Raw genomic sequence first — 13,319 nt, 5'->3', positions numbered from 1 at the left:
TCCATTTTTTATGTTTCGACATTAAATGAATGTGAACTTAAGACTCCTCAACCCCTAAAAAGAAATGTCTATGCTCGTAATTCCATGGATTCAGGGTCGTCTAGTCTAGACCAATTTGCAACTTGTTTGAGTCATAACATGGAGCATTTCTATATCGAATTTGGTCTTGCATATGACGCTTATACAATTAATTTTGCAATTCGACCTCGAGGTAGCTTTAATTGAATTATCATCCCATTTAATGCTGTGCAAATGAAGGGGGGGGGGGGCAGCATGACAACTGACTCAAATATGCCGCACGAAGCGAGATTCGAATCGTAGGCAACAAGATTGAGCGGCTGACGTTTAACCAACTCGGCCATCGCACCGTCAAAGCAGGAAAATATAATATAACTGCGGCTTTGGAATTCCTGTTGGGGGCTAAACTTTATAAGCTCTTCTTCATGAATATTTGCTACATCGTGAAGACTATGTCCTTCTGTAGCCCCACGATAAGAAGACCAACTTTCTCGGTTAAGTTTCCTAGGACATGATGTCTTTGTACTCTAGTAAGTCGTATGATTTTTCTAAATAGATGTAAGATTCGTTTTTATGGAGTATTTATCGACCTTCTCAGAGAGTGAGTAAAGTAGCACTGTGCCAAGTGCCCTTGTGGTGACCTGCCCGTCGGAAATCGTGGGAGAGTGGACTCCACTGCATAGCCTAGCCACTGCTCCTTCCGGCTTCCATATACTAGTATTTGCGAAATAAAACTTTGCTAACGACGAAAACGGAGTCTAAGCGCACCGGAAATACGATCCGAATGAAATTTGATGAACAGGCAGGAATTATGAAATCCCACCCATACAGTGAGTGATCTAAATTTACGTGAATTTGAAATGGGAGCTCCCTATATATGCAAATATAGTCATATGGGGTGTCAAATGAAAGGTCTCGATTAGTACTTTCTAAACTAATATTAGTTTTTGACGTTGTCTATAATGTGGTTGAGTAAGAAGTCAAAAGGTGCACACCAAAAGTGAAACAGGCCTCACTTTCGGAAACTACAAGATCCAAAAATCTGAAAAAATCAGGGTGGTGTGTTTATATGAAATCTAGGCTATTGTCTGGGTACAGCTACCATTTCTCATACTACTTTAGAGTAAGTTAAGTTGAGTAACCTGTGTGATTGAAGCTGCAGCTCCAAGCAGTCGGGCTCCATGTATTGCTCCATTCTCCAACTCCTAAAACGTTTATTTAGAAAACTTCTTGCCTGTGAGAATCGTTTATTTGGACAAACTCTTGTCTGCGATTCTCACAGACTTTTGGGAATCTGTGGAGATCCCCAAAGGCAGAGAGTCCACAAATTTCTCGTTGCTGCGTGAGTCCTTTGGAGCAGACTCAACAGTGACGAGAGAGAATAAATATTACTCTCACATCCCCCAAAATTTTTCGAATCCAACGTGCGTCAAATATGTACGATATACCAGGCTGTTCAATAATTTTTATCGTTCCATGAGGGATGGTGCTAATACGCTGGCTATTTTACTTTTGTAGAGATAGTGCTAGTGTTTTATGAACACATATGGAATTTCATGTAGATCTGCAAGCTTATTCGTCTATTTGCACCTGTTCAATTTTGACGAGCCGCACACTTGTTGAAATTATGTGCATTCACTGACAATATAACAAAAATGCAAGTTTCTCAGAAACATTTCGGGCGAAAAAATAAAAAGTCTATCACCATGATCGTAAGTACAAACGACAGGTTAAGGAGGGGTGCGAGCCCGGTATTTCGGTTTTGAAACAGGCAAGGATCCAGAAATCGGACAAAAAAGTGTTAGTATAATTTTTTAGGAGTACAAAAGCAATCTTAATGGCGCATCTACACGCTTGCCACTTGCCGCAAACTCCAACCGAATCTTGGCTAGTTGACAAGTTGCTTGCACGTATGTGGCTAGTATTACGCCATCTCAACACGTTTGCCGCATATTGCGACCCAGCGGGGACCAAAGACAGAGCTTCGTTAAAGGTTCGTTCAGGATCAATGGCAATCTGTGACGCCTCAAAATTCCTTTATAAGAAACTTTGTGGAAGTACATCCGTATATGCATTTTTATTGTTTTGTTTCTGTTTGGGCTTCTTCGGCAATTGTTAATTGGTCTAGGCCTCTTAGTGATACGAATAAAATTTTTAAGTACAACAGTGCAGTGTTACAAATATAGACTTGGGTAAGTGGAAATTTTATATTTTACAAGTATATTATGGGAAAAACATAAGTTTCATTTTTAAAGCAAGTAAGCAAAGTATCTTTTAATCCCGCGCAGTAAAAATATTTTTTCTTGCTGGGGAAGTCCAAACTCCCAGAAATGTTAGCTGCAGCTCAATGAATATTCGACGTCAGCGAAATTCGCTTTCAGTGAGCAAAGTTGGTTCACACACTGCCTTTCACACCGCTCGTACATATCACACACATGTGCAAACACCCTCTGGTTTTTCCCCAAAAAACCGATACTCCATCAGATCGGCGGCAAGTCCTAGCGAATAGGCAAATACCAAGCAAAACACCCTTTCCAAACGTTTGCCTTTCGATTGTTTATTGATGGTTGGCAAGTGGGTGGATGCGCCAGATAGCTAACAAACGCTAGCAGCCACGCCAAACACTCTGTCCACACGCTTCGGCTTTAGACTTTTTTTAAGGCTTGGCAAATATGCAGACGGCACTTTACAACACCCATCCTACTTGCCAAGCATATTCGTATGTATATCTCCTTCCGTTTTCTGGCTGCACTAGCAAAAAAAAAAAATCATACATGAGAAACCATTTTCGACACACCTAAAAATCGTGGTTCCCTCATCGAAACTGTTGAATGACCTAATATATTATGAATTGGTAGGCCCCGGGCATATTTTCACCTCAGTTATTTGACCTGATCTTCAGACCTCATCCGGAGAGCACCTTAGCTGCTCTTTTCTATTCTGTTTTGTTTTTCAGCGCGATGAGATTCTTTTCCAAGCGTTTCTCATGCTGGTCTGGATTGCTTCCTCTACTCTGAAAACCTCAGTGCTGGTTCGTGGTCTGAACGAACCGAAGTATACAGAGGAATGTCAACTTAATATTGAAGACTTCTGGCTCAGCCATTTCAACGAAAGTAAATTAAATACTCAATTTGCAGTTCTGTCATCAACAGATATTCTAGTATGTACTCTAAATTTTCACATGTTTATGTTAAAACTTTCCTGACAAATATGGTAGACATCAACATGGCTATGTGCTATTTTTACTATGCCTTTGTCCTCGTCGAAGGAAAATAAATAGAACACTACCGAATCTTTCTTATGGTGGGCCCCCTCAACAACCCCGGTCGTCAACCGCGGCGATAATTACCAATAACCTTATTAATGATATGAAGGCAGCCTCTCTTTGGGAGGCCTTAAGTTCTTAGGATGAGGTAACCGCCGCGAATTAAATTATCCTGCTTTTCCCATGACACCCTCCCTATCTCTTGAGATTCAAAATTAAATTATACCATTTTTACCTAAAAATAGCAAAATTTTAAGGCGCCATAACTTGTAACCTGAAGTAATCGCCATATTTCTCAACGGGACTAGTAAGGGGGGACCTTCCCTTTCTTCTGCATATCTGCTCAATGGCGTCCACCTCCAAAGGTAAGACCATGATGGTATCAAAAAAAGGGCACTTTTTGGAAAATGTATAAGGGGGATGACCATTTCAAATTTCTGCCGGGGTTGTAGAAAAGACCTGCTAAAGGCTCAAATACAACAGCGGAGTGACTGCGTCCGTCCGCAGTGAGAGAGCTGTCAAATGAAGTTCACTACACGGACTTGTATGAGGCAATATACAACAAGTCCGCTGCGCAATGCGACACGCAGAAAAGTTCGGCAAATCGAACTTTTGCGATGCGTGAGAGAGAGTTGGTTGCATCATTTGCAATATGGCGGCGATTTTCGTTTTCGGCTTCCATTCATAAAAATTGAATTTAAACCGGAGGTAAGTGCACTATTGCTGGCATGAATTGTATGATTTTATTAACATAAAATATGCAAGCAGGTCGATTTTCCGCGTACAAATTAGCAGCATTTCAAATAATGTTCACGTTTATGCAATTAGCGAATACATCTTGCTATGCTATAATATAATAAAATCATACAATAGATTCCGGTAATAGGGCACTTACCTCCGGCTTAATTTCAGTTTTTATGAATGGAAACTTCGGAAATAATGGAAGTGACATTCCTAATTGCCACTTGCAATTCAATTAATGCCTTCCACAGTTCTCAAAACGAATTCATGTAAATTGATTGCATTCAAAAGTAACAGTAGTCTGTCATCAGAGCGAACCTTGCCGACGTGGAGTTAACTTAGCCGACCTGAAATCTTCATTGTACATTGAAGCTGCGTACGGTCCGCACCTTCTCTTCTCCGCGTTCGGGAGATGCGGAGATGAACTCGAAAATTTTGTAAATCCATTTATGACGAAAATTTACATTAATTTAACTTAGAGTGGACTTCAAACTACTCGTTCGGTGACGTCACTAGGCGCCTCAAATAATCTCTGTACTTTTTACCGCCTTTAAAAAATAAATCATGAATAAATGAAGGTTAGGAAAAGTGGAAATAATGTGGCCATAAATATTGTTTTAATTTAAAGAGTTTTCCTTTCAATCTGTTGCGACTTATTTTTCAATTTTAAAATAAATATTTAAGGTACAGAAAACAGGAAGCATTAAAAAAGGCATTTTAAACATCAATAAACAATTGGATTCTACTTCATTACAAACAAGGAATCTATGTACGTTTTCCCATTTAACATATACCTAAATGCATCTATTCATTCATATTTCTCTAAATATACTCAATGAAAAATTGAACTTGTCAGCCATTCAAGGGATAAACAATTCGGAAACATTTCATATGGAGATTCGTCAATGAGAGAACACAATCTTTGTTTATGAAAATGATGTGTCAATGTGTCAATACCCACATTATCCATTCATTCTTACAGATAAGAGTAAGCACATACAAATCCAATAAACTAAACCCAAATAAATTGGTATGATTTGCCTAAATAATTTCCAAAATCATTATTCCCAAATAACTTTCTGTTTGGAAAATATTGAATTTCTCTGATTGTGGTGGTCTATTGGTCACAATTGAGTGATATAACATAGTTCTACTCCACTGATTGTTGAACTAGATACTATACATATGAATCTCTATTAGCCCATGGAAATCTAAAGATACTGTAGGGCATTCAGTTCTTATTTAATAAATGCACCGATCTGATGTTTGGATATGAAAGCGATATGTCTTTCTCTTTACCTCGAAATACATCCGGAGCGCATTTGTTTAGTCCTCTTGAAAATAAGCAGTATTTGCCTCTTGAATATGACATTAAAATGGTTCTATTTATGACATTAGAATGAGTATAAGTCAATATGCTTTACTTGGACAATGATATTATCAGTTAAATACTACAATTATTATTCAAATATAAATAAATCTCATACTTGAAACTTAAGGTATAACGCTGTGATATTCCAGTGTCATGTAACAGCAGCGTATTTGGATGTGCTAATGGCACCTCCCCGGCAGATAAGCTGAGTCATAAATTTGGGGTCCGAGGCCAATTATTTCAAGAACCCATTTTCAGTAACCACCCAAACGAAAAAACCGAAAAAAATTATCGCAATCCACTCAAATAGTATCTATTCTCCGTTACGACATATGCTCAAATAAATTTAATAATAGTATATTATTATTTTTTGAAAAGTTACTGCGAACCCCCCCTTGAGTTGAATCTAAATCGGGAAAGTTGCACAAAAATAATTGTGTTTGGTTTTTCGTAAAAGTTCCACCAAGGTAAAAAATTGTTGCTCATGTCCGCGTTTAGTTTTTTTTCGAGGGGAATTTTCGAAATGTGGAGGCTTTCGTATGGGTCTAGTTTCCTAGTGCCGTTTACTTCCTTCAATATATCGGCATTATCCAACGACAAATGGTGTCCTTGCTCTATTACATGTGTGGCAACCGCGGGCTTTATTTGTGGGTTGCCACTCTTTCTTGCGGATTCGACCTCTTTTACGTGTTCTAAGACCTGGATGCGGACTAGCTGTTTTGTCTGCACTACATAAAACATATCGTGGTCTGGACAGGAAATCTTGTATATGCTGTTCTTTTCGGTACACCCCTTTTATCCTTAAAAGATTGCATTGAGTCCTCAGTAAGTATCGTCTACTGGTTGAAGTAATCCGGAATCCACGTTTTTGTAGCTGCCTTTTGATGTTCGTAATTAATTGATTTACGTAAATCGAATGGAGAAGAAACGCTGAAGAGAGGGACAGTTGGTCGCCGAAATACGTATTTGTATATATTTTAAATTACGATTAGCCAATAAATGAAACTACCTTTCCAAATCAATCGTTACCTCTACTTTCTTTCAGGAAACCCTAGTAACGTACACGACGTCTCTTTAATGTATGAAGTCATCCAAACTTCCGCTTCAGTAAAGGTTCGTTTATATTTGAATGTCTCTTCTAAGAGAAACAATATTACTGACAAATCTACATCTGCCTCTATACAGACGAAATACGAATGTTACTATTGCATAACATAATATTACATTGGTATACCCTCAGTCAAACTAAACCTGAGCTTTCCTGGTTTTTTGTTTTAACTTGAAAGAATAATGGCAGCAAAATTGATAGTATACGATAATTTTACTAGTGCACTCGGCAAACAGTTTTGAGCTGTATGCTGGAGTGGCGAGGGATGAGTTACGTGGTGAGGAGGCGTAACCAATTGGATTACCTGCTCTGCTCTGTTTTGCCATAGGTAGACACGTGAGTGAACAATATCTTTCTTCGTCGGTTGAATAGTGTATTCTCATATAAGTTTTTAACTTTCGAAGATTATTTTAACTCGCTTGAGGGACAGTTCACGGACGCTATACTGTCCTCGTATATTTACTTTTGCCAGACAATCTAAGGATGACCGAGAAAGTATAGGGAATGAAATTTCTGATTAGCAGCCAAGATCAAGTCCGACATGCAAACAAGCACCTTTTGTTGGTAAAGGTAATGGTAGCCACGGAAGAGACCAGAGTGAGCTGTAATCCTTCTTCATGATAACACTACCGCACAGACCGGGAATTTGACATGGCATAAGATGGGTTTGTCTCCCTGAGTTTGTTTGCCCGATGAAAGAAACGCTTGGAGGGAAATTATTCGGAAACAATGAAGCCGTCGTCGAGCATGTACGGAACTAGTTGACGTACGAGTTCTCAAACTTTTGTTATGTGCAAGCTTGTGCATCGTTGGCATAAGGGGCTCTAAGAAGGCTAGGTGAAGAAAAGCTTAAGGTGTAATCCAATTTTTTTTTTGTATTTTGTATTAATTTTCTAGTGAAATATCAACGACTATTAAATGTCGGTTTGGTGGTGTTTATATAGGTCAGATAAATTTTTAAAATATTTAAAAAAAAAAGATGTTTCCATTGATAGTCAAAATCGTTGCAATTTTGCTCTAACATTATCTACTCTATTTCATTCAAATTTAAATCGACTTGGCTAAACATTATACCAGCTTAGTTTCAATTTGAAGAACAAGGTTCTGAGACATTTCTGCTCATATATTTTGCCGTTATAGAGGCTATGGAATCGACCTTTCTCCTTCGGGTTGCCAATAATTCTTTAGAGACTTCTTCTCTCGAATACGGCTAAAGACTCAAGTCTCCGAGGAATACATAAGGAATGGCAAGGTTATGCATTAAGCGCTTGGACCCTACAATGAGACGTTGCGAGGAATAAATTTTCCTAACTTTATTGTTCCCAGTTGATCGGTGCTATTGGATGGTGTTGTTGCTGCTGTGAACATCTTGAGCTGCTCTTCCCATTACGTCAATATGGCGAACATAGGTCAATCGCTGGATGGAGTTGAAGACAATAGTGCTTCTCGTATTTACATTAGCATCACAGATCACCTTTTCTCAGGGGCCAGATTAAAAAGGACGCATGATAGAGCATCTCTTTCAATATTGGTCCTGATCAGTCTAGTCAATCTTGTAAGTTTTGTCAGCATACTGAATTTTTTCATGGCGATGTACAACTTCACTCTAGCTATGTTATCACAGGCGGGATTAAAGTCGATAAAAAGATGGTGCAACAGATGATCATATTCTAGCAATTTTTCCATCGATGCTAATTTGTCTGTAGTGAAGCTTCATTGATAGGGGGCGATCATGTCATAGGCCTATGACGCTACCCGGTTCCGATAGGGAATAATATCTCATAGATGATGAAAGCATCTGTCAGTCATTTTTAGTTAGCTGGACCCCCAAATCATCAATATGTTACTTATTGAGCAATTCATCAAAATACTGAACTCATTGTTACGATCGGAAATCAAATTTCCCTATTCGTTTCTTGTTCTGTCTGTGAAGTCGCTTCTGCCTCGACAGATATCGTGGTACCTGCGCGCCCCTGCTTTCATTGCCCGGTATGCACCACTCCCGCCTGATTGTCACAGAGTTTTCGAGGTGGGAACCCGGCACCCGAACCGGGCCCGAGGCACTATGTCTCCGTCGCTAAACCTTCAAGTATGATTTTAATATCATGACATTTTCCCTCAAAAACCTCGACAACGATAATGACATCTGTTTGTTCTCTTATTAAGTCATACACCTTGGCCACATGGTTCCGGATTTAGAAAAGGAGATAAGCAGAGTTGAATAGAAAAACAAAACCAATGTTCTCGATTTGACAGGTCATCCCACACTTTCAATTTGCATTAAAAAATATCGATTGCGCCGAATAGTTTATCCATCTTGATGCCAATAATGGAGCCAAACTTGATGTCGTTCAATGCATTAAGTTCTTCTTCGCTGTTTCTCAATCACTGCTACTCAATAGCTCTAACCATTTACAATTTCATGAAAGCGCTAGGTTCTCAGGATACTTTTGCCTGAGACATTATCGAATTAACGACACTTGGGGCTGACCTGCATGGTCAATTTTCGTCACTTTTGGGATGATTCCGTCTGCCTAGTTGACTTCAGTCACACCGGACGGACATTTCGATCATCCTCAATTTAAACAGTTATTATAGGTTACGTGGAAAATAATCTTTACAAATATAATCTATAAACAATTCAAGAGCTCAAGACTAATATGGTCGCGATAGAAATTTCCTTGATATTGTTTTTCATATATAAATGGTAAGTCTTCATAATATCTTCAATAAGGAATTGTAGAATTGTCATACCAACGTTTTTTTCAATATTGAAAAACAAAGTCCATAGGTAGACTATATATGGGCTAATACGAACGACTGTTAAAGAAGAAATTTTACCAAAGGTTTCAAAGTACATAAATATGAGTGAATTTTGCAGGTAACAAGCGAGCTTGTCGAAAGAAGAGGGAAACGGGGCGGGAGATGTACGACTTATTCCCTTTGTCCTTGTGACTTCCATTAGATGGAATGATCGGAGCACATTAAGCGCCTGATTAAACAACTTATTTGTGAGCCTTCATGTATAGTATTTATATTAATAAGCAGCGCATTCATTCTTTACATTGATTGATTACAAGGTAAATATTTATCCCTACATTTTGATGTTTCTAAGTCGAAAATTTTATTTCATTTTGAAACTTATGCCTCCCGATTTGCCGTAATTATGGCAATTTTGATATCGAACAGCGACGAGGGTTACAGGTAGAAACACTGGATCCAGTGGGAAATCTATGCGAGCCCTCTCCAATTCCAAAATCAACGTAATTTGATCAAAATCTTTGGGAGAACCCCAGGTCTGAGGCACCAATTTCACATGTTCATCATCAACTATGGGCGTTTTGGAAGTCTTTGGAAAAGCTTCAACAAACCTGCCTACGTTGATTTTTCCAATGTTTCAGATAGACTTCAAACTTTGGAACACTGCGAGTAGTTTTTATTTACTTATGGAAACAATATACTGATGGTAACTGACTATTCTGCTTATAATTTTTGTCATTACGTTATTGTGACTAAGAACTCTGATACAAAACTCCGATCAGAAATAGTTTTTTCCTTGTAACCAGATCGCGGAAATATTGGAATGTTACTGAGAAATACTAGAATGTTACTGAAAATCAGGCTGAGGTATGCCTCGTTTCAGAGTTCATTTTTTGAAATGCCTTTTAAGAAGGACCGGCATATGAAGCCATTTCGCCAAGTAAGATACGTGCGCTATTGGTAGGATCACAGAGAGAAAACTTGGGCCCGGATGATAATTATATGCCCCCTGAAATTGAATAATCTATTTTTTAAGTCTCTCTACCCCGCTCCGGGGTAACTGTTATGCCAAATCAAGAATCCAAGCTTAATCCTTATAAAGGCAGATTTTTTTAACAATGTCCCTAATATTCTTCTCTTTTCAAGGGAAATAATCCATAATTCTTAAAACCAGAGCACGAAATTTGATTACCGAGACCGGATGAAAAGAAGAACTTACACAGAATTATGCTCATTTTCACTCAGGAGAACTCATCTAAACTTCACTGAATAATTAACTTTAGCAATGATGAAGGCAATTTTATTTTATTTTTAAAAAAATATTGGGATATTTACCAAAATAGCTGTTCATCCAAAACACCTTTTGTTTTAATACGAATACATTTTTCAAAGCAGATATTTTTAGGTGGTAAATTTAAACTATAGGTCTTAAAGATCCACTAAGATTAGCACTTCTAGGAAGATGTTTGAATTCTCTGAATATATCATTTTGTTCCAAGTCACCACTAAATTCCCAAATTTCAACTGATTCATTCAAAGAAGAACTTATCACTGGAAAAGTCACTTTTCACATTCAAAATCTAAAACCAACAAATACTTCAAAATACACTTATATATTCCTCAAATCGATACAGCAGTCCATTAAGCGTGGCAATCAACAACGTCCGAAACCATTCCCGTTTAAAAGTCAACTGTACAAGGGTACGCGACAAAAGATCACTTAATGCTATCGTCCTGAAAATACCAACCCGTCTGCCAGCATAGACAACAAACGAATAAATGGGCAACTCTTAAACCCTTAAATCTCAACACGATGATGGCTTCTCCACTTTCATTATGTTTTCATAGCACATCATCATTATGGTGCTCATCAGCATCATCATCATCATCATTGGCATCATCATCGCACATCCCCACGCGCTCAGACTCGTCTCAGTCCCGACCACCCACCCGAGACCGACAAACAAAAAGCCAAACAACCAAGCATCCGACCAGCCAACCAACCCTCTTCCTTATACATGACTTGCTACTATATAAAAGAGGGTGCTATTATTGCGAAAAAAGGACGAATCTTCCAAATTATATTTCCACATGAAACCAATACAATAGTAGTTGCGGAAAAATACACCCGTCGCACCTCTTCACAGAACCAGGACGTTCCGAGGACAATTACATCACCACAAGTTCAAAGCCTAGGAGCGTTCTGGGAGAGAGTGGCATGGGCTCATCCTCCGTGACAAGGACGAAGCGGTGGTGTCTAAAAGGCACGCACATTTTAATCATCATTAGGTCTAATATACCCACAAATATTAGTGGCGCTCTCCTCAGCCTTGATTCAGACTTGCCGTCGCAGTATCGCCAGGACATGTCTTATCCTTACGCTTGTATGTATGAATCTCGGCCCCACCATTGGTGGATTACGCCTTCCGTAAACATTGCTTCCGCAGCGGGAAGAGGATGGTAGGGAATGGTTTATGTACCAAGCGGCGACGTTTACACAGCACTTTTACACATGCGATCCTGGACCCCTCTGAAAAGGACAAAAAGGATACGTGGCATGCACGTGTGTGCGTTGGGAAAACACAATGCAGTCAGTGGGTTTGTATTCACCACTGGGAGTTTTTTAATAAGTTCGTTCCTTACAGGCTGAACACTGTGGTGGACAAACACAATTTTTGTAGACTGCAGCGTGGGCTCTGATTATGTACATACACATCTATCTGTGTAGGTACATTCTGGTCGGATGAAACCATTATTGAATAGTTACAGAATTTTGACTATGGCGATGGGGCAACGGGCCGGAAGAGATTGATATTTGGGAGAAATTAATTAACTTTGACGTGGGAGCTGAATTAGAAATTTAATGGTGTACATATCAGTAGAATCATTAGTGCTAAAGAAACTTGAATGGGTGCTTGAAGGAATTTCATCACATTTTCTAATATAAGAGGGAAATAGGATCATATTTATTGAAATAATATAAAGAACACAGAAAGGAGATGGTTAAAAAACGTTGCCGCAAGTAAGAGCCAGGGGTCCTTAGGTCACCGTCAATCATATCAAACCACCGCTGTTTTGCTTGGTTTTTGGATCACTTCCCATCTGCTAGTATATGTGATCCTTATATAGGTATAGCACCCCGGCCATTGTACCCATCACCGTTGATGGTTCATTGGAATATGTTTCAGCTCCATCCAAGACTTCCCGAAATGTCTGTATTGTATTGATCTATGCCATGTGTTGCTAGAGAAACATATATAATTATCGGTCACTCTGGGAAATGAATTCCATTGCACGATATAAGTATATTATTCGCTTTACAATGCAATGGAATTATTATTCTTCCTTAATGTATGTATGATCTATCCTATCTATTGCTATACGCTTCCTGATCTTTATATCTATGATATCTGATTCATACCCAAGCAATTCTAAGTTTAAGATTTATCAATCCTCCGATGACACAAAGGAAGCAAGTCTGGACAATGGCTTCAAGCTTTCGAATAATGGTGAAGATTACTCTCTATGGCCCATTGCCGTGCAGCTGGACAGAAAGAATATTGACGCAGGAACCCCAACTTGACATTTATGTAGTTGTATTTCCAAAGTGTGAAAATGCAATGTACAAACTGTAGTCGAGTTATTAAAGAAATATATCATGACCAATTGAACCTCTCCACATTCTCTGACCAAGCCAGCATACAGAATTTGATCGACAACTAGAAGAAATAACATCAATGACAGAATTCAACCTCCACGCAGATCGGTTTTGGGCTTCAAATTTTTGGGAGGTTTTCTCCCGATGCCCCGTCTGTGCAGAGCACTCCATATACAGGAAGGTCGTGAATGTGAAATTGGTACTGGAAAATCTAACCCGGAATAAGCCAGATTAGTTCAGTGATTGTTTTTGCGACAACAGGAACAGGCAAATAACCCTTTGATTATCGTACTTAAGACGGGTGTCCCTGTTCGGAATTTTGACCGTAGATTCACCGTATTGATGATTTTATTCTGCTTGAAAAAATGGTCCATATCCACTGGCTGTGGTAAGTAGC

General features: G+C 38.9%; 1 protein-coding gene across 1 annotated transcript in view; it reads right to left on the bottom strand.

The window, feature by feature from the left end:
• Nucleotides 1-11,008, bottom strand: part of LOC119659733 (homeobox protein Hox-A5) — a 28,384-nt gene extending 17,376 nt beyond the window's left edge. Inside the window, exon 1 of the mRNA XM_038067992.1 lies at nucleotides 10,600-11,008. The gene's annotated coding sequence lies outside the window, so the exon portion shown is untranslated. The remainder of the gene's footprint in view (nucleotides 1-10,599) is intronic.
• Nucleotides 11,009-13,319: the final 2,311 nt, after the last annotated feature.

This window comes from Hermetia illucens, chromosome 6, assembly GCF_905115235.1.
Source record: "Hermetia illucens chromosome 6, iHerIll2.2.curated.20191125, whole genome shotgun sequence".
Lineage (NCBI taxonomy): Eukaryota > Metazoa > Arthropoda > Insecta > Diptera > Stratiomyidae > Hermetia > Hermetia illucens.
This window is presented reverse-complemented; position numbering and strand designations above follow the sequence as displayed.